Here is a 26,185-nt window from a genome sequence, read left to right as displayed (position 1 = left end):
AAAAAAATAAAAACCCAAAGACACACCCCACCCCCAGACCGCCCTGGCCGCCGCCCCTCCCCCTGCGCGCTCTCACCCGGCCCCTGGGTCCTACTGCCCCCCCCAATGGGGGGGGGGCGCTGGGAACCCCCAGCAGAGAGGCCGGGCACCTGACCGCACGACCTGCGCTGCGCGTGGACACTGCGGAGACTCCGGACTTTTCCGGTTCTGGAGGTGGGGAGCGGGCGGGGGGTGGGGAGGGGGGTAGTTCGAATCACTGAGCTGGAGGGGACACTGAGTTTCAGGGTCCAGGTCCCCAGAGAGGAGCATCCCCAATCCCCACAATCTTACCCCGGATCGCACTTCCTTCCAGCAGCCCTTTCCCTTGCAAGGTCTCTGCCCCAAGCGGATCCGTTCCCCCGTTTTAGAGCTGAAACTTAATTGGGTTCTCCGACACGCCCCGTCCTCAATCAGGACCCCTCTGCTTTGTCTCAGGGGAGGTGGTCAGAAACTGAGAAGCAGCATCTTTCTCCATCCGCAGCTTCTTCTGATCACCGGAGCTCGACCTTAGTGACTGCCCTGAGGGGAAGAGGGGTCCTGAGGGGTCCAATAGGGGACCCTCACCCTGGAAAGTCTTGAAGTGATAGAGGCGGGGACTCCGGGGGAACGTCGTGGTTTGGCCGGGTCTGGAGGGGTGCGCAGGAAGGAGAACCCGGACTGTCCACTAAGTAATATGTTGTGTGACCCTAAGCAAGTTACTTTCTTTTTCTAGGCCACAGTTCCTTCTTTGGCTGCGAAACGTGGTGCTGTCATTCGTTGCTTCCTTCCCATCTGTAAGTCTGGCTCCCTCTCTCCTTGGTTATCCTTGCCCCCTCCCTGTCCGGGTTTCCTCCCATGGCTCCAGGTCTATCAACCCCTCTCACCCCACCCTCCCACAACTGATAGTCCCTTGAGCTCTGAGCTAAGCTGGATATTCAATTCTCTTCTAGGTGCTACAGATACAGCTGAGAAAAGGACAAAGTCCCTGCCCTCAAGGATGTACATGATGAGAAGGAAACGTGCAGGTTAGTAGGTAACTCAAGAAGGCAGCAGAAGATTATTTAGGACATGCCCATACCTCCCACAAGTCTTCTAATAGTGAAGGGATAGATAACAAATGGGCACAATGTGGAGAGGAAGGGACAGGGTAGAGAGACCCTTCATTCACTCACTCATTCATTCATTCAATCAATAAACTATCCTGAGTATCTTCTTTCTTCCTGGTGCATCCTTGGATCGTGGGGAACAAATGAATCCCAGCACCCAGTGGATGAATCATCTGGGTCCCTGGCAGAGGGGTGGGGGGAGGGCCCTTTCTGGCCACCCCAGTCTGCTGCTGGTGACTAACTTGGAAGTCTGGGTTAGGGGCTGCTGCTCAAAGGCTGATTACACAGACTGTGAGAAATCTTAGATTAGAAGAGGTTCAGACTCTTTGAATCAGGGTCACAATTGGAGCGAACTTGAATCCTGAAGTGACCATCATAGAAGGTGATATCTTACTTGAGCCCCCATGGAATCTTTGAATACATCTAAGGAATCTTAGAGTGTTAAATCTCATAGTCAGAGAATCTTAGAAGAAAAGAAGCAGGGGCTCTGGGCTGCAAGGCATCTCAGAGGTCGTGGATTCCTGGGCACAGCCCCAGGCAGAAGCCTCTCAACAGTATCCCAAAGGCAAGCACACAGCACCTCCAGGAACAGGGAGTCCCACAGAGGCAGCTCAGTATTCTTTCTTAGGATAGGTCTGATCATTAACAAAATTGCTCCTCTATAGAGTGGTGTCCGTTTCCTTGGAGTGGCTGTCATGGTTCTCACGTGCTTTCCTGCCTTAATTGTGTATTGCTTTTAAGGATAAGTCTTTGCTATCCAAGGAAACTGCCTGGGTCACAGGCCATACCCCGCCCTCCACCCCACCCCCACGCCCAGCTTGGTCCTCAGATGGCAATCAGCCCATGCACTAAGAGTCCGTCAAAGCTGGCGGAATAAACGAAAGGTTGGTCTTGGTTTCCAGTAGGTCTAGATTGTCAAAATCGAACAGATTCCCTTTCTTCCTCACTGTTCCATCTCTTAGCTCTCTGAGGCCTCACCAACACTTTTAGGGGTAAGCTGAAAGCTGTGACTCTCAGTGACTGCCCTGAGGGGGAAGAGTAAGCCGAGGCTCTTGCCCTTAGATAAACCTAGAATCCTAGAAGGTCAGAGTAGAAAGGACTAATACCCCCATTCACAGAGAGAGAATCTCCTGATGCCTAAGGAAAAGGGACCCTCTGGCAGTCTTACCAGATCGCTACTGTAGCTCAAACTGGGTCAGAAGCCTCCTCTATGGCAGGATTGATGTGTCATCACCCTGTATTGTCACTGTCACTGGAGACCCCGGCCTCCTACTCAGAGTCCCTGGTACCCAGCATAGCGCATGCCCAGAAGAGGAACTTGGTAAGCACAGTGAGTGAGTGAGTGATGGGAGGTGGCTGCCTGAGTCGTTGGAGCTCCAAGCACCGCCTCCTTGAAGAAAGACAACGGCTCCTTTAAATTTCCAAGATCAGCAAAAAAAAAAAAATGTTGAGAGACTTTGCCACATTATTCTTAGCTCTGAGCCTAGCCCAGGCCTGGCTGTGGCCCTTCCCCCACACTCCCAGGCTGCACTTTCTGGAAAAAGCACTCTTTTTGGAGGGAGGAAACACTCTTGCATTGCAGAGAGACTCTCCTGCATTTCAGGTCTGGATTCCTTCAGTGCCTTCGGCTGCCTGCAGGAGCTGTTCCTGCCCCCCACATCTATCCCATCCCAGGGAGGGGTGGAAATTTGCCCAAGATCACACAGCAAGTCTGAGATCGAGCTGGGCCAGAGCCCAGACATTGGACCCCGAGTCCTCCTTCCCCCAAACCAGCTTCTAATTGACCCAGCCAGATGGGCAGGCCCCGGTTCACCAGGGGTTACAGGAACAGCTTGCTTTGGCCCCAGTGGCTAGATTCACACGTCCTTGCCCCCACAGAATCCTAGGACAAAAAATAAAAGATTATTTGAGTGTTCACCGTACTCATATCACATTTAACTGTTTCAGGGTAAGTAGGAATGTCACCATCTTAAAACTGAGGAAACTGAGACTGAGGGAGGCTAAGTGGAGTATGTTAGAGCACAATGAGTTGCATTCAGCCCTGAGACTTAAACTAAGTCTATTTGTCCAAGGGAAGGTAGGGAAAGGGGAGGACAGAGAAATGATGTTTATGGGGCACTTTGCTACGGCTGGCCTCGCTGGGCACCTAACTGGTATCTCACTCTTAATTATAGGACGTTAATTGGAAGGAAGTGTAATGCTTTTATCCTTTTTTACATGGGATAAAACTGGAGCCAAAGAAGCCTCTGGAAACCAATCCGTTGTGGGCCCTTTCCTTCAGAGGGCCAGGGCCACCACAGGCAGTTCTTTGAGATGCTGTCCAGGAGCCAAGAATATGCTCGCAGCCCAAAGCATGAGTCAGGGAAACGCAATTTCTGCAATCTCGGGTTCTCTCGGTGGAGTGTGGGGCCTTGCGACTGAAAGGGCGTTCCTGCTAGCTGCCACGTCGAAGGGTGGGAGGCCCGTGTGGGGGTGACGAGGGCGGGCATGGGATCTCTCCCCTCCTCCTCCCAAAGCAGGCCTGCCCCACCCCCCACCCCTCTGCCGTCCTGGCGTGGAGGGAAGTCACACGGGAAGTCCAATGCCCTCGCTCACATGCCTGACACAACACCCAGGAGACACAACACGCCCACCGACACGACCCCGCGGATGCACGTGTGTCCAACCGCCCACTGCGGCCCCTTCACGCAATCTGCGTACAGCCGTAGCACCCATGCGCACGTGTCTGCATATTCTCCAGCAACACGGATGCACCACACATAGCACACATGCCTAATGGGAACCTGTGTACAGGCACAGGCGAAAGGGCACAGCCAGGAAGTCTGGGATTCTACTCTCATCTCTCCACCCCTTCACGCCTTGGCGAAGTTACTTCTTAGTCTCTGAGTTTCAGTTTCCATTTGTCAAATGACAGGGTGCGATTTCTTCTTGCCACCCTACTCCCTGCCAGTTGACAAACACAGGCACAGAGCTCCTGACCCCAGCCGGGGGCTCCGTCCATTGTACCAGCTCTTCCGTGGCTCCCACTGGTCCCTGGAGAAAGTCCAAGCCCCTTCTTTGCCCTCATCACCTTGCATCAGGAGTGCCAGTTTGCAAAGACAGGTCCTTGGTGCCCCTGGGCAGAGATGCTCTGCCTTTTCAGGGCCAGAGCAAGGGAGGACGCTCTTAAGAAAGCTCAGCTTTAGGAGTGGGGGAGCACATTTTATTTTGAGTGGATCGGTAGGTACCCTCTCTTCCCCCAGCCTCTCCCTCCGAGTCCTCCTCTGGCAGCCCCGTGGAAATAGTTCCAGCTGCCTGCAAGGCTGGGAGGCTGGTAGGGTGGTAGAGGCTTGTTAAATACTGCCTGGCCCTTTCCCCACCCCCACCGTCTCCCTCACCCCTCACCCAGCTCCCAGCTCTCTTCCTCTCCTCTAGGTGACACCAGCAGCTGTAATGGTAGTGATGCCCACCTCACCCACAGGGCTGACCGCCCTGTCTTACCATCTCTGACACTCGGAAAAGGGACCCCTGAATCCTGACCACCCAACCACACCCCAGCCCTAATCTACTTCAGCCCAGTGCAGCCTCCTCTGTGTTATGAATACAGGAAGCCCTGGCTTGGATCCTATCCCAGCTCTGCTACGTTTTAGCCTTGTGCCCGTGATCTAGAGCCCCCTCTGTAAACTGGCAATGATAATCTTGAAGATAATGAGAAGCACAGATGAAACAAGGACCTGGAGAGCACTCTGAGAACTCCGAATGACATTGGGCTCTCCACTCCACACTCTGCTTGCCTCTTCTCGGCCTGGTCCAGTCCTTCCAGGCCACTCCTGCTGTGTCCTCTGAGGGCCATCCTGTTGGTGTCACTCACACCTGGCCTTGCACACACACAAGAGGATAGCAAAGCGTTGTGAGTGGCATGGCGGCTTGCCTGGGGAGGCCCAGGCAGAGGACGGCAGCCCGTAGAGGGGCAGGAGCCCAAACTGGGAGCTGTTAGGAAGTCTGGGTGCTACCTCTCATTGAGTGATCTTGGAAAGTCACCTCTCTGTGCCTCACTTTCCTCATCTGTAACATGGGGATATGAGCAGGATCTAGAAGCCTCTGAGGGATTTCATTTTAAACAGGAAGAAGTGTTCTTGCAGGAGGAGAAATTGGCACACCCTTTCTAAATTGTTTTAATATTTATTAATTTTTGAGAGAGAGAGAGAGAGAGAGAGAGAGGCACACCCTTTCTAGAAGGCAGTTTGCATTGGGAGCTTTAAAGACCTGTTACTGAGTAATTCCCTGCAACATTGTTTGTGAGAGCAAAAACTGGAAACAACCTATCTATTGGTAGGGAGTAGGAATACCAAGAAGCTGGAAAAAACAAAAAGTAGGAAGTTCTTTATGTCCTGATACTGATATGGAAGGGCAAAGTGACGGATAATGTGACGGTTCACTGCTGTTAGATGCACACACAGACCATCCCTGCAGGTGGGTGAGGAAGGAAGGTAACATTCCTTCCATTGGGGGGGGGGGGGGGCGGGACTGGAAGGACAGGAGAAAGGGGGAGGGGTGAGACTTATTTTTGGACTACAGCTGACCCAGAATGACGTGGGTTTGAACTGCGTGGGTGCACTTATATGCAGACATTTTTTTGATAAATATGGTACAATACTATAAGTGTATTTTTTCTTCCTTACGATGTTCTTAAAAACATTTTCCTTACTTTAGTTTACTTTACTGTAAGGATACAGTATATAATACATATATCATACAAATAAGTGTTAATTGACTTTATGTTATCAGTAAGGCTCTTGGTCAATGGGAGACTATTAACAGTTAAGTTCCGAGGAAGTCAAAAGTTATATATGGATTTCGGGACTCTGTGGGGGTGGGGGGGTCAGCACCCCTAATCCCTGTGTTGTCTTAGGGTCAACTGTATATGAATGCATTCCGTATTCACACATTTTTTAAATTTTAAGTTATTTGTGTTCTTTTTGAAAAAAAAAGATCAGGTGTTTTTTTTTTAATTTAGCTGAAGGAAATTATTTTTGAAGATATGAGCATAGGTACAGGTACAAGAATGGTCATTACAGCCTCGTTTGTAAGGGCTGAAAATTGGAGAATGTCAGTAAGGGAGGGACCATGGGCAGCCATCATAAAGGAGGAAGTTGTTTCAGTTCTCAGTGAAAGCTCAATGGATTGGTGAATAAAAAATAGAGCAGTTTATAGGGGTACCTGGGTGGCTCAGTTGGTTAAGCGTCTGACTTCAGCTCAGGTCATGATCTCATGGTTTGTGAGTTTGTGCCCCGCCTTGGGCCCTGTGCTGACAGCTCAGAGCCTGGAGCCTGTTTCTGATTCTGTGTCTCTCTCTCTCTGCCCCTTGCCTGCTCACACTCTGTCTCTGTCTCTCAAAAATAAATAAGCATTAAAAAAATTTTTTTCAAATAGAGCAGCTTATAAAACAGCATATCTATGAAAATGCTATGTGCAGAGGCACAGATGAATGGAAGTATGTTCATACCTCACCAAAAAGCCCACTCTTGTTGTTAGATGATTTTCCACTTAATTTTTAAAACATGTCTGCTGTTTGAAGTTGTTTTATTTATTTTTTATTCTTTATTTTTAAAGATTTTATTTTTTTAAGTAATCTCTATATCCAGCGTGGGGTCAAACTCACGACCCGAGATCAAGAGTCATCTGCTCTACCAACTGAGCCAGCCAGGTGCCCCTGAAATTGTTTTATTTTTTCAATGAATGTGTACTAATAACAGACATAGAGAAATGTGTATAATATTCATAGAAAAAGGCCAGAAGGAAATACTCTTAAGGGGTTTAATGCTATTTATCTTTGGAGATAGAAATTCGTGTTATTTCTATTTTCTCCTCTCTGCTTCTCTGAAATTTTTCAATAGCATATATTACTTTTATAATCAGTTTTTAAAAATCAATGAAGTGAATGGGAAAAGAACATCCAATGGGAGGTCAAGCCAGGCCTGAAGGACCTTTGTCTGAGTGGGGGGTAGGGAAGGGCAAGCCAATGGGGCCTGGGGCTCAGAGGCCCTCACTGCAGCCCTGGGGAGGTTGGGAGGCTGGGGCTCGATCGCATCTGGCCAGGCCTGTCATTTTCCACTACCACAAGCCTGCTGGCTTTAGGCCTCAGGCTAAAATGAGTTAGGTCCTGACAGCATTTCATGGGAAGCCGCCAGGGCAGGCAGGGAGGGTCCCAACAAAGGTCACCACATGAGGGGGTAGGAGTATGTGTGGGTAAAGCTGCAGAGGATGGCCAGCCAGGGGTCTCCCAGGAGCTCTGGGGGCTGGGAAGCTTGGAGCTTCTCCCTGATGACAATTTAGCAGGGAACGGACAAGGTCACATTGGTGTTTTTCAAGTAGTTCTCTGCCTGCTGAGTGGAGAGTGATAGAAGCCAGAGAGGAGACTGTCACAATAACCCAGAGCAAGATGCTAGCGCCTGGACCCAGACAGGAACCATGGGGCTAGAGAGGTCCTAGTGGTGGACTGAGCACGAAGGGCCCAGGAACAGGGGGAAGGAGGACTCTGGGATGTCGGGCCTGGGTGATGGCACTTTGTCCTCTTCCTGAGATGGACCCTGGGAGGGAAGGTGGTTGTAGCTTGGAGACATCCAGGAGAAGGCAGCATCCCTTAGCCTGGCACTCGAGAGAGAGAGAGAGAGAGAAGGCCAGGCCGGAGAGGACGACTTGGGAGCACAGTGGAGTAAGGGACACGGTGGGCTGGAAGGTGTGGGTGAGAGCAGATACAGAGTGTGAGAAAAACAGGCTGGGGAGAGTCAGGCCCAGTCCAGGCGGAGGGGGCATCTCTGCCACCGCCCGGAAGGAGAATCAGGGTGGAGCTGGCAGGTGGGGCTGGGGGCAGAGGAAGAAGGCCATGCTGGATGCTGTGCAGAGAGGGCCCCCTCCTCCCTCGCTGAGAATGCGGAGGGAGGACCAGCTTGCCCCGATTCCGTGGTGGGTGGGGTGGGTCCAAGCCGGGATCTGTACACTCGGCCAGGCCCCATTGGCTGGCGGGTGGGGGCCGGCGCAGAGACAGGCCACGCTGATGCAACGTGGGCCTATCGTTGCAGGCCCGGCTGAGGGGCTGCAGCTGTGCAAGCGGCTGCCCAGAGGTTCCAGCAGGGAGGGAGGACCGGAGCAGGCTCGAGCCCTGGGACTGCAGCCCAGCCACGCCCCCAAAGCTGTCTGTTCTGACTCAGGAGGGAAACACGCCTTTCATGGAAGCACCCAGAGCCCTCCGCTCTGTGCATGTGCGTGTGGGCGCGAGGCGGGGGAGGGGCCCGCGAATGCTGCGCCGGCTCAGCGGTTCTCCTCAAGCCCAGCCTGCCGGAGGCCAGGCCAGGCCGGGAAGCAGGAGGGGAGGAGTTGAGCACCTGCAGAGCTGGGGCTGAGCATCCTGGGTCCTGGGTTCCCCGCTGTGCTTAGCCTCTGACTCTGTATGCGACTCTGGGCAAATCCCTGATCCCTCTGAGCCTGTTTATCCGTCTCTTAATCTGGGACAGAGACTTGCGGGAAAGAGCTCAGAGATTGGGGACTGGCGCGGGAAGCGGCACAGCTGACCAGTCTGAGCCCCCAGACCAAGCGCAGAGGAAAGGAACTAGTATTTATGATGCCCACCCTGTGCATTCTTTGTTAAGTCCCATAACTCTGCTGGAGGTAGGTATTTTAATTCCCATTTTGCAATGGGAAAACTGAGCCTCAAACAGCCCAGGAATGACAGAGCCTGGATTTGAATGAAGCCAGGTTTCCCCGCTTGGGGTCTGGGGTTCTGTCCATTGCAGCAAACGGGCCATACCTGAGGGCATCAGGAGGCTGACGCTGGCATCACTGATGGCCAGAACTCAGAGTTGCCCAAATCTTGGGCACTACCCCTACATAGTCCCCTTTCTGTTCTTAAGCAACGGGTCTCACAGGAGATGCTTGGAGGTGTGACCAGGGGAGGAGGAAGAGGGCTGCAGAGCCCAAAAGTGCCTGACACCTTGCCGGTGTGGAGGGGTGAGTGGGGAAGACTTCTTGGAGGAGACTGCCTGGGGTTGATAAGGAGCTAATGCCAAGTCGAGAAGACGTGGAGAGGGTGAGGAAAGCGAGGTGCTCTCCTCAGGTGCACAATCAATGGCAACACTCAAACCCACAGGAATCAAGAGAAGTAATATTTTCAAAAATCAAAACCAATGCAAAAGGAAAAACCCAAGATGAACAAAATATAAACATTTTAAATAAAGTCAGGATCCAGGCTCACTTCATGGGTGTATAACCTGTGTGACCTCCCAAGGGCCCCACACTTGGGTAAATGTCCTGCTGTTGCCATCTTGAAATTCTGAATAATTTTTGAGGAAGGAGCCCCATGCATCACGTAGCCAGTCTGGGCAAGATCAGTAAAACAGTACTGTGTCAAGCCATATTGGAGCCTGAGCCAAAAGAGAAATATATATATAGTTGAGATTGTGGTATTTTGTTCATTGTGGATTTCTTTTTGCATTACCTTTGATTCAAAACAAAACAACAAAAAAAAAAATGGGACACCCAGGTGGCTCAGTCTGTTAAGCATCTGACTCTTGATTTCAACTCGGGTCATGATCTTACGGTTTGTGAATTTGAGCCCTGCCTTGGGCTCTGCATTCACAGTGTGGAACCTGCTTGGGATTCTCTCTCTCTCCGTCTCTTTCTGCCCCTCCCCCACTCACGCTGTCTCTCTTTCTCTCTCAAAATAAATAAGTAAACGTTAAAAATGGTGATTAAAATATTGCAGATGTTATTTCTCTTGATTACTGAGGTTTTGATGCCCCTTTTAATTTGCACCCGAGTGAACGCCTCCCTGGCCTCACCCTAGACCCAGCCTGGGGAGGGGAGAGGAGAGGAGGGGAGGAGAGGAGAGGAGAGGAGAGGAGAGGAGAGGAGAGGAGAGGAGAGGAGAAGAGAAGAGAAGAGAGGAGAAGAGAAGAGAGACGAGGCAGTGGGGGAAGAGGGAACGGCAGGGCAATGGCTAGAAGATGGCCTGGCCAGCAGAACTAGCCTGCGAGGAGGTATTGGCAAGGCTGGGGGCAGGTGAACCTTCAGGCACCTCCCACGTCCCACGGAGTCCTTGCAAGAGAGGTGCCTGGATGTCTCTCCACCTTCTGATCACTGTCCAGAGCCTCAGTGCCCTATCTGTGAAGTGAGAACAAGGGTTTCTGTTCTGAGGGACAAAAGAAAAAAAAGTTGCTGAGTTTGAAACTGGAAAGCCCTATAAATGGGAACGTACGTGCACAGCGTCTGTGTTAGGTGCCATCTGCTCCCACAGGCACGCACGTGGCCATCTCCCTCACCCCCCACGCCTCTGTCCCTCCATTCTGCTTTCTCACGGCCTGGAGGCCTCCCCCGGCCCACCAAAGCCTCTCCCTTCCCTTGCCTTCTGTGTGCATGGGACAGAGACCATATTCTTGGTATTCCTTCCTTCTTTCTCTTGTGGAACAAATATTTATGGAGAATCCTCTATGCACCTGTGTTCACTGTGTGACCACAGCAAGGCCTTTGCTCTCAAGGAGCCTCACAGCACAGGCTGGGGGAGACAGGCTATAAACTAAGAACCAAGTATGATAACTTCGGGTCACGATAAGGCCTATGCAGAAATGAAAACAGGTGGGTGGAGGTGGGGGGCCAGTACTTTCCATGGGGTGGCCCGAGACCCGAATGATAAGCTGTATTTGTTTCCTGTTGCTGCTATAACAAGTTACTATGAATGTAGTGGCTTAAAATAATGTAAGTGTGTTATCTTACAGTTCTAGATGTCAGAAGACTAAAATGGGTCCGTGGGGCTGTGTATCTTCTGGGGCCTCTAGGCGCAAATCTGTTTCCTTGCCCTTTGGAGCTTCTGGAAGCCGCCTGCGTGGCTTGACCTGTGGCCCCTACCTCCATCTTCAAAGGTATCATCATATCTCCCCCTTCCTCTGACCACTGTTGTACCATCATGTCTCTTTCTCTGACTCTGAACCCCTCTCCCCACCTCCCTCTTACAAGGACTCTTGTGGTTCCATTGGGCCACGAGGGTCATCTCCCCATCTTCATATTCGTAATTTAATCTCCTTTACCTTGTGAATGAACACATCCAGGATTAGGACACAGACATCTTTGGGGGCACGTTATTCTGCCTACCACAGAAGCCAACCCTGTGAAGGCCTTAGAGTGGAGGAGAGCAAGCAGAAAGAATTGCATGTGCAAAGCCCTCAAGGCTAGAATGAACTCGGCCTGTTCTCAGAGGAGCAAGAAGGCCACCTTTCTAGAAAGTAATGCTCCAGTTAGCTTGATTTTAACGAACTCTACTCATGGGGCCAGTCCCACCTCTGCGGATGAATGCGGTATGCTCCGGGACAGCCTCACAGAGCATCTCCTTGGCACTTAAGGTCATCTCCTCCATCTCCTCAACTTCGAGCTGGCCCACACTTCACATGCTTAGGAAGAGAGCCCCGGATGTTCGGAGAAGGTGCCTGCCTGGGCAGTCGCCTGGAGCTGGAGGCCAGACTGACTCTGGTCAAGGAGTGGCCCCAGCTCCTGGCACCTGCATATAATCCTTCTTTCTTCCTTGCTAAAGGCCAGGGTTGTGTGGCTAAGGGAGGCCAGGGGCAGGAAAGGCTGGACCTCCAGCAGTGGCAGCAGCCTTCAAAGACCATATTGTTAGCTCTGAACTGCAGTGGGGAAGGTGCCAGGGTCTGGCTGAATGAAGCATCTGTGATCTCTGGGTCAGGGACTCTCCTGGGTCATACCTCCCACCCTCACCTCTGCCTGTACGTTTGGCTTCCTTAGCATCCCTTGTACTGTCCCCAGAGACCACAGCTGCCTCACTGTGCCATTGGCTGTTGGATGGTGGCCTCTCCTGTTAGAATCTAAGCTCTGAGAAGGCCAGAAGCTGTCTGTCTTGAGCACCACCAAGGCCCAGAACCCAGCCCAGGGCTCGGCTCAGAGAAGTTCTTCCATAATTGCGTGGAATGAATGAATGAATGAATGAAGAAACGAATGAATAAATGAGAGACTGTTGCCATTCTTGCTTCATCTGGTCACCTTTTCCCCCAGACCCTTGCACCAGCTTCCTCACTAGTTTCCCTGCCTCTGGTCCCTCCACCACACCCTCCCCTAGCATCTAGTTAAAACCCTCCAGAAGCTCCCTGAGACTCTCAGGATCCAGCCAAGCTGCTGCCAGCCTCACTAGGCATTCACCCACCCATTCTTTTCCCTGCTCCTGCACTACCCCCTTGAACATACCAAATACCTCCCAGCCTGTGTGCCCTTGCATCGAGGGTTCCTAAGCCCAGATTGTCCTTTCTCCTCTTCTCCCCAACTGGGTGACTTCTATTCATGGTTCAGGAGACAAGCTCCTCCAGGAAGCCTGCCTGACTACCCCCAGCCTCCTCTGGGCTCCCAGAGCCTCCCCACTCCACTCCACACTTCTCACCACCTCGGCACCAATTGTATTTGCCCGTTAACACCTCTGTCTCCTTCTCCAGACCTTGAGCTCCTCAGAAGCAGGCACTGAGTCTGACCCATGTTTTTGTCATAGCAAGAGCCCTGGTCGTAGTCAGGCCAGAGCAAATGCTCAGCAAAGGTATAAACTCAGACCCAAGACAGTGAGGGGCCTGAGGCCAAACTAGTGGGGCGTTTCTGCCCTCTTGTGGCCATTTTGGATCACTGTGCTTTACTGTATCCTGTTCATGAGTTTCTCTAGGGTAATGGACTGAGTCCGGGAACAGTGGTTTTCAGAATGTGGCCCCAAGACCACAGCATCAGTATCACCCTGGAACTTGTTAGAAATGAAAGTTTTTAACTGGGGCGACTGGATGTCTCAGTCAGTGAAGCATGAGACTCTTGATCCCCATGTTGGGCATAAAGTTTAAAGAAAGAAAGAAGGAAAGGAAGGAAGGAAGGAAGGAAGGAAGGAAGGAAGGAAGGAAGGAAGAAAGAAAGATTGATTCTCGGACTCTACCCCAGACTTATGAATCAGAAACTCTGGGTGCGAGACCCAGAAATCTGTTTTAACAAGCTCTCCAGGTAATTCTGATGCAAGCTGGTTTGAGAATGCTTCTCCAGGAGCCCCAGGTGATCAAGGAGACAGCAAGACCCACCTAGGGTTGCTAGCTAAAACACAGGACTCCCAGTCAAAAGCGAATTTCAGATAAACAACAAAAGATTTTTATTACAAATATTTCACCACACACATTTATACTAAAACATCATTTGTTGTGCACCTGATGCACACAGGAGAGCCGCTGCCTGGAATAGCAACAGAGGAACAGATAGAATGAGAGGCTCCAGAATGATTTATTGAGCACCTACTACGTGCCTGGCACTGTCCTGAGTAGTGGGCACGATATCCAAAAAATAGAAATGGAAGGAAAACTTATGAAGCCAGCATTACCTTGATTCCACAACCTGAGTAGTGGGCACGATGACAAAAGAAGCAGATACGAACCCCACCTTCAGTGTAAGGACTCCATGGGTCCTGCCGGCTTTGATTCCAGGTTTACACCCTAAATTGAGAGCCCTAATCAAACAGTAGAGGATGTTGACTTTTTTTATTTCTCATTTTTCAGAGGCAAGCAGGAAGTTGTTCTACTCTTCCTCATAGATTTGATTCAAAATTACATTAGAGGCAGTGCGCTGAGGGTGGAGATGAAACAAGATTGGTATGAGCTGATTTTGTTGCAGTGGAATGATGGGTAATGGGGGCTGCTTATACTAATCTGTCTAATTTTATGTACGTCATCCACACATTTATTTATTTATTTATTTATTTAAAAAAATTTTTTTTAATGTTTATTTATTTTTGAGACAGAGAGACAGAGCATGAACGGGGGAGGGGCAGAGAGAGAGGGAGACACAGAATCGGAAGCAGGCTCCAGGCTCTGAGCCATCAGCCCAGAGCCCGACGCGGGGCTCGAACTCACGGACCGCGAGATCGTGACCTGAGCTGAAGTAGGACGCTTAACCGACTGAGCCACCCAGGCGCCCCTATTTTTTTTTTTAACACAGCTCAAAGTAATATTAAAACTCTGAAATCTTCCCAGTCTAGAATGAGACCCTTCTTTCAAGCTAGTCCTGCCTCAGAAAATGGAAACCTGAAGAGGGCGCTGCTCTCCCTCCATGACCATCACCGGCTGCTGGCTGTGGCCCCTCCAGAGTGCAGTGCAGAGCAGGAAAGAGGGCAGAAAAGGCCCTCCTTGCCTGATACGGTTGTAACCCAGCCTGGGGATACTCTGGCCATGGCGGATGTCCCAAGTTGATCTTAATTCATGGGATTCTCCCGGAGATTTTTCAGGAAACCTCCTCCTCTGGGGATCTCTCACCTGGATTTCCCCTGATGAGGCAGGGCCTCTTCTGGTTTGCAACTTCCCTGTTGCTTTCCAGCTGTCCCCGTTCTGTTGGGATCTCCTCACCGCCCCCAAAGTGGTCCTCGGGCAGAGGGACACCAGCTCAGACAGGCAGGCCCCCATCAGGTCCCCCGGATAATCAGGCATCCTCTGTCCAGTCTACCCAAGCAGCGAGCCGTTCCCAGCGGGGCCCCGGCCCTCCCCGCTCTGCTGCCATGCACAGCCCCTTGCTGTGAGAGACTGTGTGTGAGAGCACTTCTGGTCCCCGTGTCTCCCAGAGTCAAGGCTCATGTGTCAAGCTCTCCGAACAGTGCTCCGGAAACCCTCCTCACTTGACTTCGAGGAGAGAAGAGAAGCAGAGCGGAATGACAAGTTTCTCTTGTAGGTGGGTGAGGGCCAGAGGCTGGCAGGACACGTCTGGGAGAATACCCTCTGCTGGTCCTACAGGGTGGGCTGATCCTCCATGGAGGAATCTGGGTACCGGGACCCTCTCGTCCACAGCTTTTGGAGCCCTGGTTAGACACCGGCCACAGGACGAGCCTCGTTCCCACCCCCACCCTATCACAGGACTAGAGAACCGCAGACAGAGAGCTGCTCCTTCATCACCTGGATTTGCCTGGTAAAAACTTGCTCCTCGGCAAGCCTCCACGCAGGCTCTGCCGGCTCCGGGATGACCTCCCTGATTGCCCCATGGAGCGCCCGGAGTGCTCCCACTGTATCTCCCTGGTGCTCCTACTGTATCTTGTTCTCTCCTCCATTAGAACGTTTTGTTTTTTTTTTTTACTTTTGAAAGCTGTCTGTTGCCATGGTTCCTCATCGGATTGTGAGTTCCTTGAAGAACCCCTGTTCTTCGAGTTTATCACTGGGTCCCTGGGACCCTGGGACCCTGGGTCCCTGGGTCACTGTGTCCCGAGTTTATCACTGGGTCCAGCACAAAGGCAAGAACAGCAGCGATGACAACCTTCGCTGAGTGTTACCTGTGTGCCAGGCCCTGTGCCAGGCTTCATGGTGCGTTGTCACATTAATCCTGCTACAGTCTTATGTGGTAGGTACCGTTCTCCCTATTTGTCAGATGGGAAAACTGAGGCTCCGAAGGTGAAATCACTGGCCAAGCTCACGTGGGTAGCAAGCAGGAGAGCCAGGGTTTGACACAAGTGCCCCTGAGTATGGAGCCCCTTGTCCTGTACTGATTCGGAGCTCACCATGTCTGACAGGTACCTGGGTGGGGGCAGGGGTGGGTGGGCACCCTTAGGTCAGCCTGAGCCTGATTGCTCTGGCCCCAGCAAGCTAGGACTCTGCGATTTCTTGGGGTCGTAAGATGTTCAGAGAGTCAGGGGAGACAGGAGAGTCAAGACAGGAGTGGGAGGTCCTGACTTGTGAGGCCAGGGCAAGGTCAGGCCAAGACGCAATCTGGGCTATCACTTCTTGCCAGCGTCGACGGGCCTCATTTCCTTAATCTCTTAGCCCTGCTCCAGCCTTTCACCAGACCCCAGGGGCTGGCAGCCAAGGCCCCGGCTCAGAAAGCTCCCAGGGCTCCGAGAAGGGAGGAAACAAATCCCGGGAAATTTGGCAGGTCGCAACGGCTCAGTGTCTGGATGTCCCCAGGGCAGCAACGGGTCCTGGCTCGGCCACGGGTCTGTGGTGACCACCAGTCCGGGCGTGCCCACCACTGAGGGATGTGGGGCTGCCAGTGGTAAAGCTGCCCCGGAAGCAGTTGTCATCTAGTGTCACCCATGTCATTAGATGCCTCTGGGCCCTGTATGAAGGACTGTTGGGAAGACCAGGCGGTATCAGGGCACACAGGTGGGTCAGCCCGGGTGTGGCCCCGAGGGCTGCTGGCGAGAGCAGGGCCAGGACTCAGAGCGAGCACTTCACTTCACTTCAGTCTTACACTGGCCGGGGGGGGGGGGGGGGCCAGGCCACTTGCCCAAATAAGATCCCTAAACCTCCTTTCTCTTCTCTACAATGAGGGGGGTGACACCCGCTTGACAGGGCTCTCATGAGAGTGAAAATGAGGTGAGTCAGCAGAAGGAAGGCATCACTGCAGGATTAGGTTCAGCGATGAGTAACAAATCCCCAGAGTTGTTCTGGCTTAAATGAGACTTTGTTTCTCTCCCAGTTGCACGGTTGGAAATCGATGGTCCAGGGATGGTGGGGGGGCTCTGCTTTGTTAAGTCCTTGGGCATTCAGACTGCTTCTAGCTCATGGCTCCTCCGACCCTAGGGTGTGGCCCTTGTCTTCAAAGACCAAGATGGCAGCTAGAGCCCCAGCCATCACATTACATGTTCCAGTTGGCAGATAAGAGATGGACCAAAGAAGTGCATGGCACTCCCTTTAAGGGTGCTTCCCAGAAGTCCTAGGCAGCAATTTTGCTTACATTCTGTTGGCTGTAACTTTAGTCCCAGGGCCACAGCAAGAGAGTCCTGAACGGCGCTTTTGATGCCAAAGGGCCACCGTCCAGGTGAAAATCAGGAGTGCTACTACTGTGGAAGACTGAGGGCACAGATACTGGGGAATTAGCAGAAGTGCCGGCCACACATGCCTGGCACAGTGCCTGACGTGCATCAGAAGCATTCAGCAAATGTGAGCACCTTATTCCCGGCCTGAGCAAGGTTATGGCCCTGGCTCCCGGGCTGGCACAGGGCCTCCCGGGGTGCCTTGATGGGACAGACAGGAAGAGGACGGAGCTGGGACCGGCTGGGATGTAAGAGGCAGGGACATCACTGGACGGGCCTGGCCAGCTGGTCACAGCACCACGAGGCTCAGCGTGTGCCAGCCCGCACCCGAAGGCCAGCACCCCAAGAACCCAGGAGTGGGGTCCTGGGTGGCAAGGAGTCCTTGGGAACCAGGCCAGAAGCTGGAGGCAGAAGACGCTCCAGGAAGGGGAAAGGGCTTGACCGGTATAGGCGGGGCACCAAAGCCCACCCACGAGCGGGCATGACTTCAGGGTGGAAAAGCACGGCGCAGGGTCCCGGACAGCCGGGCCTGTACTGACGGCCACCGCAGAGGAAGAGAAAACATCGAAGTCAGACTTGCCCGCTTTTATTTTAGAAGCAAGCTAACAGATGTTAAGTAATCTAGGAAAAGCAGCCTCTGCCAAAAAACAGACCCAAAAATACGAAACAATGAAACCAGGCCGGGCGGCCAAGCACCAGCTCTTGTCAGGGAGATGGGGTTCTCATTCCTAAGGACATGACAGTGACAGGATCTGCTTTATGGGTACATTAGGGTCGGTGGCATAGGGGACCTTGTAAGACCACCCCAGAGGGATGCTGCTGAACGTCCCGCTACCCCCCCCCCCACCTCCCACTGTTTAAATTTGGAAGCAGAGGAACTTGCCTAAATATGTAAACCTGGTCTTGGAGCCTCGAGATTTGCCAGGCATGTTCCTTCTCCCAGTCCCTGATCTGTGGCATGCTGTTAAGTGCCCTAGTTGCACGTCCACACTGCATTGCCTGGCCCACCAACCGATGTGGAAGGAAAGGAGCTTCAGTGTAAGCGCCAGGGGTCTGGGCCCTCCAGGCTGCCTGATGCTGAACGCGTGTCGGCTGACGGCAGGGGGCCTGAAGGCTTCCACTGCAAGCGTACCAAGGTCTCCTGTCCTGCCCTCCTAGGCGACAGCTGCATAGCTTCTCCTCTGCCCTCCCATCTCCAAGACCCTTTCCCACCTCCATCCCAGCTGATGATCTTGCCTCCTGAGTCACTGAGAAAATGAAAGCAAACGGAAAAGAGCGCCCCACCTCAGGCTCCCTCCACATCTTGTGGGTAATACAAGTCCTCAAGCTCAAGCCAGCCCCTCCTCCGGTGTGCCCCCCCACCCCCCCGCCCCCCTGCTCTCTCCGAAGCCTTCAGCTCTTCTGTCCTCTCTTCTTCCCTTGGGTATACACATGTCTCATGTGCTCTATGTCACGAAAACCTCAGTTTCCCTCTCTGTCCCTTGTCTTCCCTTCTTTTACATCAGAACCCCTCAGAGGATGGAGGCTGATCTCTGCCCCCAGGTCCAGCCTCCTGTGGTTCCTCAGCCCCGCCCTACCCCTGGGTTTCGTCCTGCTCTTCTCCCGGACTCCCCCTCTGTCTCTCTTGCCCAGTCCTCCTCTTCCCCGGATGCAGGAGGCCGAGGCTCGGTCCTGGTCTTGTCTTCTTCAGCAACCATTTCTTTATTGGTCTCATCCAAGCACGAGACTTTAAACACCGTCCCTGTGCCCCAACGCCCATGTTTTTGGACCTCTCTCAGACCCCAGATTCGGACACCCAACTGTTGGCCCGCCATGTCTGCTCGGATGTCTGAGAGACAGCTGAGAATCAGCACATCCAATCCCCAATTCTGATCTGCCCCCCAAAACCTCTCGCTCCTGTCACCTTCCTCGTGACAGATCAGGGCACTGCCATCCCTCTAGGTGCTCAGGCGGGGCCGGCCTTGACTCCTCTCTCTCACAACCTACATTCAGTTCATCAGGAAATCCTGTGGCTCCACCTTCCGAAGACTTATGGAATCTGACCACCTCTCACACCACCCTGCTGTTGCCCTCCCCTGGGCTGCCACCACCTCCCCTCTGGTTGCTGCATTCCACTGTCCCTGCTTTGAACCCGGGGCCCCCCCACCCTTGGTCTATTTAACTCCTGAGGCAAACACTGAACCGCTCTGCTTTGAACTCAGAGGTGCTTCCCCATTTCAACGGAAGCAAAAATTCAATTCCTTACCGTGGGCTCTGGGCCCACCGATCCGCTCTCTGTGACCTCATGGATCCATCTTTTACCTTCCTCCTCCACCCCACCCCCTCCATCACCCCCTTCACTCAAGCCACATTGGCCTCCCGGCTTGAACATACTAGGTGTGCTCCACCTCAGGGCCTTTGCACCTGTGGTCTGCTTCAGGGTTTTTTTGTTTGTTTGTTTTTTAACTCAGATGTCCCCTTTCTTGACCACTCCATTTAAAATAGTAATTCCCCTGCTGACACTCCATGTTCTCCTCTGTCTGTGGCGCTCTTTCCCTTCTCTGCGGCACGTATCTCAACTAATATCCTGTTCTTGTTTGTTTGTTTGTTTGTTTGTTTGTTTATTGTCTACCTCCCTCCACTAGAAACTAAATTTCATGATGGCAGAGATTTTCACTGCTGTATCCCCAGCACTAAAACAATGCTGAGCACAAAGCAATCGCTCAGTATACATGTATTTAAAGAATGAAGAAAGGAGGGGCGCCTGGGTGGCGCAGTCGGTTAAGCGTCTGACTTCAGCCAGGTCACGATCTCGCGGTCCGTGAGTTCGAGCCCCGCGTCGGGCTCTGGGCTGATGGCTCAGAGCCTGGAGCCTGTTTCCAATTCTGTGTCTCCCTCTCTCTCTGCCCCTCCCCCGTTCATGCTCTGTCTCTCTCTGTCCCAAAAATAAATAAACGTTGAAAAAAAAATTAAAAAAAAAGAGGCATCACGTGTTTCTGCTTGCACCCTGACAGTTGCGTGAAGAAAGCATGAGTTGGGCAGCCATTGATCTCAGAATGAGAGGCAGGTGGAAGAGACCTGAGCCTGAAAGCCTGAAGCAGAGCATTTCCTGCCACGCCAGCCTACCTGCAGACTGTGAGCAAGACAGAGAGATACTGTTTATAAGCCGTCAAGATTTTTAGTTGTTTGTTATGCAGCATCATTATGGCAGTAGCTGACCAGTGCACCAAGGTAAGAGAAATCATCACGAAAAGTCACATTAGAAGTCACAATGTGTGAATCCTCTTGTTGCTATCCGTGCAGAATTGCTCAGTAAAACAAAAGTTCAAAATATTACAAACAAACATCATTGAGACTGAAAAGGCCTGTTTGTGTATTGATCAATGTGGGAGAAGCTGGGAAGATTGTCTGCCAAGCACCTTTTTTTCCCCCAAGAATTGCCTCTGCCCCACCATCCATGTTTGCAAACACGGATACCACATTCCTTTGCTCTCAACCTCTATGATGAAGACTGAGGACCATGGTCATTCTAGGCCGAATGCCTTCTTTCCAAGAATTTTGCAACTAGGACAGAGATAGAAAACTCGGTTTCTCTTTGGGTGGATGGACCATAATATTCATTTGGGACCTGTTGGATGGCCCTGTTTTTTGCCTCATCCAGAGGCGTGACCCTACCCCTGCCCTTAGAAGTTGGGGGACTCCCCCATATCCTTTCACTGAATTCCCCCTTATGCTGAAACTTGTTCTGTTACAGAAACTGAATAAGAAGAGAAGTCTGTGGGTTCTGGCATAGGCTGGGTGCTCAGCAAAGTTTCCTTGAATTGAGTTATTATAGGAAGCCACAGTTAGTATCACCTTTCCTGAGGTGTTGGCTGGTTGGGGTATTTCCAATTTTCTACCCTGATTGCCTCTTAGGTGCATGATACTCGAGACAGGACATCAACTGAGTGACTCTCCTGTTTCTTCCCCCATCCCTGCTGCTCCTGGAGATAAAGGATGCCCTTCCGTTCTCGGGCACAAGAGAAAGGCATGGTGAAAAAGAACACCAGATTATCTTTACCCCGGATTTACCCCTTCCTAGCTGTGTGACTGTGGGCGTGCTACTTAACCCCCATGTTGGTGTTCTCACGTCGGTAAGTGACAACCATAACAGTCTACCCTCTAGGGCTGTGATGAGGCTTAAGAGCAAAATGCTTGTCAACAAGCAAAAACAACCTGATTCAAAAACAAGCAAAGAACTGGAGTAGACATTTCTTCAAAGAACATAAACAGGTGACCAATAAGCACATGAAAAGATGCTTAACATCACTAACCATTAGAGAATTGCAAATCGAAACCACAAAGCTGGGGCACCTGGGTGGCTCAGTCAGTTAAGTGTCTGACTTTTGCTCAGGTCATGATCTCGCGGGTTTTGAGTTCACACCCCACATCGAGCTCTCTGCTATCTGTACAGAGCCCACTTCCGATCCTATGTCCCCCACTCTCTCTCTCTCTGCCCCTCCCCTGCTAGTTCTCTTTCTCTCTCTCTCTCTCAAAATAAATAAATAAACTTAAAAAAAAAGAAGATAATACTTCGTACCCACTGGGATGGCTGTTATCAAAAAACATAAAAATAACAAGTGTTGGAGAGGATGTGGAAACACTGGAACCCTTGTGCACTGTTGGTGGGAAGGTAAAATGTTGCAGCCACTGTGGCAAACAGTATTTAACACTTAAAATTTTTCATTTTAGAATTTTAATTAAAACATATTGAAAATAGAGCGACTGTATAACCCAGCAATTCCACTAATGGGGATCTACCCAACAGAATTGATACCCGCACGCCCAAGTCCACAGCAGCACTTTTCATAGCAGCCAAGAGATGGAAGCAACTCCAGGGCCCATTGACGGATGGAGAAACAAAATATGTGACATATCCATACAATGCACTATTATCCGGCCTCCAAAAGGAAGGAAATCCTGGCACATGCTACAACATGGACGAACCTTGAAGACATTACGCTGAGTGAATAAGTCTGTATGGTTTCGCTTGTATGAGGTAACAAATTCATGAAGACAGAAAGTAGAATGCTGGTGGCCGGGGGGCTGGGGGATGAGGGAATAGGAAGTTATTGGGTAATGGGCGTGACTTTCAGTTTCATAAGATGAAAAAAGTCCTGGAGATGAGCAGTGTTGATGGTTGCATGACAGTGTGCATGGGCTTTATGCCACTGAACTCTACACTAAAAATGGTGAGGGGCGCCTGGGTGGCTCCATCGGTTGGGCATCTGTCTTCGGCTCAGGTCATGATCTCGCGGTTCCTGAGTTCGAGCCCCGCGTCGGGCTCTGTGCTGCCAGCTCAGAGCCTGGAGCCTGCTTCGCATTCTGTGTCTTCACCTCTCTCCACCCCTCCCCCACTCTCACACACACACACACACACACACACACACACTCTCTCTCTGTCTCTCTCTCTCAAAAATAAATAAACACAAAAAATTAAAAATTAAACAGTGGTGAAAACATGGCCACATGGGTGGCTCAGTTGAGTGACCAACTCTTGATTTGGACTCAGGTCATGATCTCAAGGTTTGTGAGTTTGAGCCCCACGTTGGGCGCCACACTGATGGTGCAGAGCCTGCTTGGGATTCTCTCTCTCTCTCTCTCTCTCTCTCTCTCCCTCTCTCTGCCCCTCCCCCACTTGTGTGCATTCTCTCTCTCCCTCTCTCTCAAAATAAATAAACTTTAAAAAATGGTGAAAATATAAATTTTATGTCATGTATATTTTACCACATTTTTTTTTAAAGAGTAAAATGCTCGAACCAGTGCCTAGTACAAAATACACATTCCAGGGGCGCCTGGGTGGCTCAGTCGGTTGAGTGCCGACTTCGGCTCAGGTCACAATCTCGCAGTCCGTGAGTTCGAGCCCCGCATTGGGCCCCTGTGCTGACAGCTCAGAGCCCGGAGCCTGTTTCAGATTCTGTGTCTCCCTCTCTCTGCCCCTCCCCCGTTCATGCTCTGTCTCTCTCTGTCTCAAAAGTAAATAAACGTTAAAAAAAAAAAATTTTTTTTTTTTAAATTCAAAATACACATTCCAGAGCAGACACTAGACCCTTTTAGGTCCAAACCCTTTGCATAACGGTACTAAGCATCCCTTGCCTTTTCCACTGGGGTGATGTTTCACAGATGATGCAGCCACTGGTGCCTCCATACCAATTGGAGCTCCAAACTGTCCTAGAAATAATCATATTCTTTGCTGCCATGCCCTCGCAGGAAAACACTGCCAATATCACTCAAGAAAGCAATAAAATTATCCTACTGATGAAACAAGAAAACGTATTCAATTCATTCTTTATTCACCCTTGAATACACACCTTTTTAATATTCCTTGTGATGAAACGGAAAGTATCCTGAAGCACTTCTGCTGTAGACAGAAGCATCGTGGTTGCCTCCAGGAAAAGCATTTGTGCAACTGCTTGAACTGTGAGCTACCCTAGCCACTTTTTTCATGGAACGCTATTTTTACTCGAAAGAAAAATTGACAGGCAAATTATGGTTATGCAGACTTGAATATCTGGCAGGCATTTTCTCAAAACTGAAGAAATGAGCCTGTCATTTCAGGGTAGACTGACATAGTTTGTGGCTAAGGATAAAAATTCAAGCTTTCAAGTGAAAATTAGAATTTTGGAAGACTCGTGTTCACCACTGTAAGCTTGACAGCTTCTCAATACTGAAAGATTTCTCTGATGAGATCAGTAGTGATATTAGTGAATTCGATTTTTTAAGCTAGTGTGTGCCAAAATTTATCAGCATTTGAAAGGTAACTTGGCGAATTAATTTTTTCCCTAATGGCCACTGCATGCTGTTACAAAATCAGGCATGGGTAAAAGATGTATTTAACAGTGCAAAGGAGACCAATGGACGTTAATGGAACTGAGTAAGAAAATTTCACTGATGTGATTTCAGATTCTAATAGCAACTGACTGTTGCTGTGTCCGCAATTATTTGAAAAGGCCATTAAAATACCCCTTCTTTTCTAACTACGTATCAGCATAAGCCTCCATTTTCTTTGTCAGCTTCAAACAAAACAGCATATTGTGCTTGATCGAATGCAGAAACAGATAGGAGAACCCAGCTGTCTTTTGTTAAGCCAGGCATTAAGAAACTTGTAAATCTGTGAAACAATGCCACTCTTCACCCTCGTTTTTTTCTTTAGGAAAAGACATTTTTCATAAAGATGTTTAAACGTAGGAAGGTTGTTATTTTAAATTAATTACATGAACATTTTTAAGAGTCTGTTTTAATTTATAACACTGTAAAGGCCAATATAAACCATATAAGCAAAAGTTCTGTGGCGTCCTCAATAATTTTTAGGCGTGAAACAGTGTCTGGAGACCCACAAATTGGAGAGTCAGAGCTGTAGCGTTAGCACTTAGAACCATTGTTCTCCACCAACCCATATCAGACAGCAGGGGGCAGCAGAGGCGGTCAAATAAAGTTCTCCCCTTTGCTTCGCTTTAAAGGTATTCGGCACCGGTTGGGTGTGACCCGAGCCCCCGTGCTGCTGAAGACAGGGAAGAAATCCAACAAGGAGTTCATGGTCCCGGGGGGAATGCAATTGACAATGGTGGGTCCAAGATTCCCCCTCTTACGAACATCAGGAAGTGCCGGTAAGCTGATAATGATCGCTGTTATTCCCACTGACCCGTAGGAAGGCTTGGTGGAGGGGAGGGAGTCGCAGGATGGGGGGTCAGGGAGGATCCTGAAGCTGCCCATCCTTTCAAGACTGGAGCCAAGGATCCAGCAGAATGAGAAGCAGGCCAGGTATAAATTCTTATTTACTTGATACAGACGTTCCCCGAAGCCATCACCAATCCCTCCACCATATGAAAGGAGCCAACACAGATTTATGGCTCTCACCTTGGTCTCCCTTCCACTTTCCACGGCCACGCCTCCCAGCTTCCTGCCTGGAGGCCTGCTCCACTTGGCCCTCTCCTTGGAGGGCAGACACCTTGGCTCCTGCTTCACTGAGGCCTTCAGGCCTGATCTTCCTCACCTGCCCTGTCCCCACTCCGGTCCCCTCACCACTCGGAAGCCGGAAGTGCTGCCTCTCCTCAGACTCTGGTCAGCACCTTGTCTCTCCAGCCCACTAATTGGCTACCTCCTCTCCTGCACAGGGCTGTAGGCTTTACGTTCCCCTCCAAAAACAAAAACCCAAAGCCTCCAACTCTGCCTCCTCCCCCAGCTGCCACTCAAGCGTGCACCCTTTGCCATCGACCTGGGAAAGGCTACCCACAAAGTCTCCACATGCACGCACCCCTGTTCCTGCCTCCACCTCTCCAGAGAACCACCCTCAGAACCCAGATGCTGACCCCAAGCATTCAGTCCCAATGCTCCTGGCCCACCCCCTCTCCCGCTTTATTTCTTTCCTGCTGCATCCCTGTGAACCGCACACTCCCTCCCTGGGAATGGTCCCCTCTCACCCTAAAGACTGTCCCAGGCCCAAACATCTCAGATTCTCTATCTCCCTTACCCCACATAGACACAATCAGTAGCTTGTCTCTTTCCCCCTAAATGTCCTTGACCGCCCACGCCCACCCCTGGAGCCCAGGTTCAGAACCTCACCTTTCCTTGTCCTCTGGATTCTCAAAACAGGCTCGAGCTGCCCTCTCTGCCTCAGTCTTCTCCAAAGACTGACCAGAACAAGCTCTGCAAAGCAGATCTGACATCGTCTCCTGCTTAAACTCTCCCCAGACTCCCCTCTGCTGGCAGCACAGAAACCAAACCCTGTGACAAAGACCTGAGGGACAGGGCCTCCTGCCTACCTCTTCAGGCACAGGCTTTCTCGACCTTCCCGCCTTGGTACCGTGGAACCGAGTAGATCTCCCCCGCCACACCATGCTGCCTCAGGCCTGGCTGACCAAGCGCTTTAGTCCTCACCACCTTTGAGGGGCCATTTTCGTCTCCATTTTACTCACGAGGAAACTGAGGCAGAGAGAAGGGAGGTGACTAGGCCAGGATGCGCCTCTGGCTCCCCAGCCCAAACATCATGCCCCAAGTGTCCCACATCCTACTTTGTCTCCAGGTCAGGTAAGTGACTTTGCTGCCTTTCCAACACCCCCATCCACTCCCCACTCAACACACACTCTTACCCCGTCCCACCATCCTTCAGGGCCGGCCAGGGTTCAGATGCTCTTCCTTCCCAGATGCCCAGACCCCCTGGGGGCCCCTCCCTGACCTCCTCTGGCAACAAATTGGGCCATACGCTTGCCTTGGGTATGCCGAGGCGGGGGGTGGGGGGGTGGGGATGTGGCCCCAGCCC

At 51.2% G+C, this 26,185-nt stretch overlaps 1 long non-coding RNA gene across 6 annotated transcripts; it reads left to right on the top strand.

The window, feature by feature from the left end:
• The first annotated feature begins 6 nt into the window (after positions 1–6).
• Positions 7–21,190, top strand: LOC121039293 (uncharacterized). 6 transcript variants are annotated; one of them, XR_005794680.1, is made up of 7 exons: positions 7–213; positions 752–812; positions 969–1,043; positions 4,039–4,226; positions 4,539–5,576; positions 10,874–11,017; positions 19,902–21,190. It is a non-coding gene; the product is annotated as an uncharacterized LOC121039293 (long non-coding RNA). The 6 variants fall into 6 exon arrangements; XR_005794679.1 differs by lacking the exon at positions 19,902–21,190 and adding an exon at positions 14,150–14,856; XR_005794678.1 differs by lacking the exon at positions 19,902–21,190 and adding an exon at positions 13,918–13,959.
• The last annotated feature ends 4,995 nt before the right edge of the window (positions 21,191–26,185 follow it).

This window comes from Herpailurus yagouaroundi, unplaced genomic scaffold (genome assembly GCF_014898765.1).
Source record: "Herpailurus yagouaroundi ecotype Mexico unplaced genomic scaffold, PumYag 180, whole genome shotgun sequence".
NCBI lineage: Eukaryota > Metazoa > Chordata > Mammalia > Carnivora > Felidae > Herpailurus > Herpailurus yagouaroundi.
This window is presented reverse-complemented; position numbering and strand designations above follow the sequence as displayed.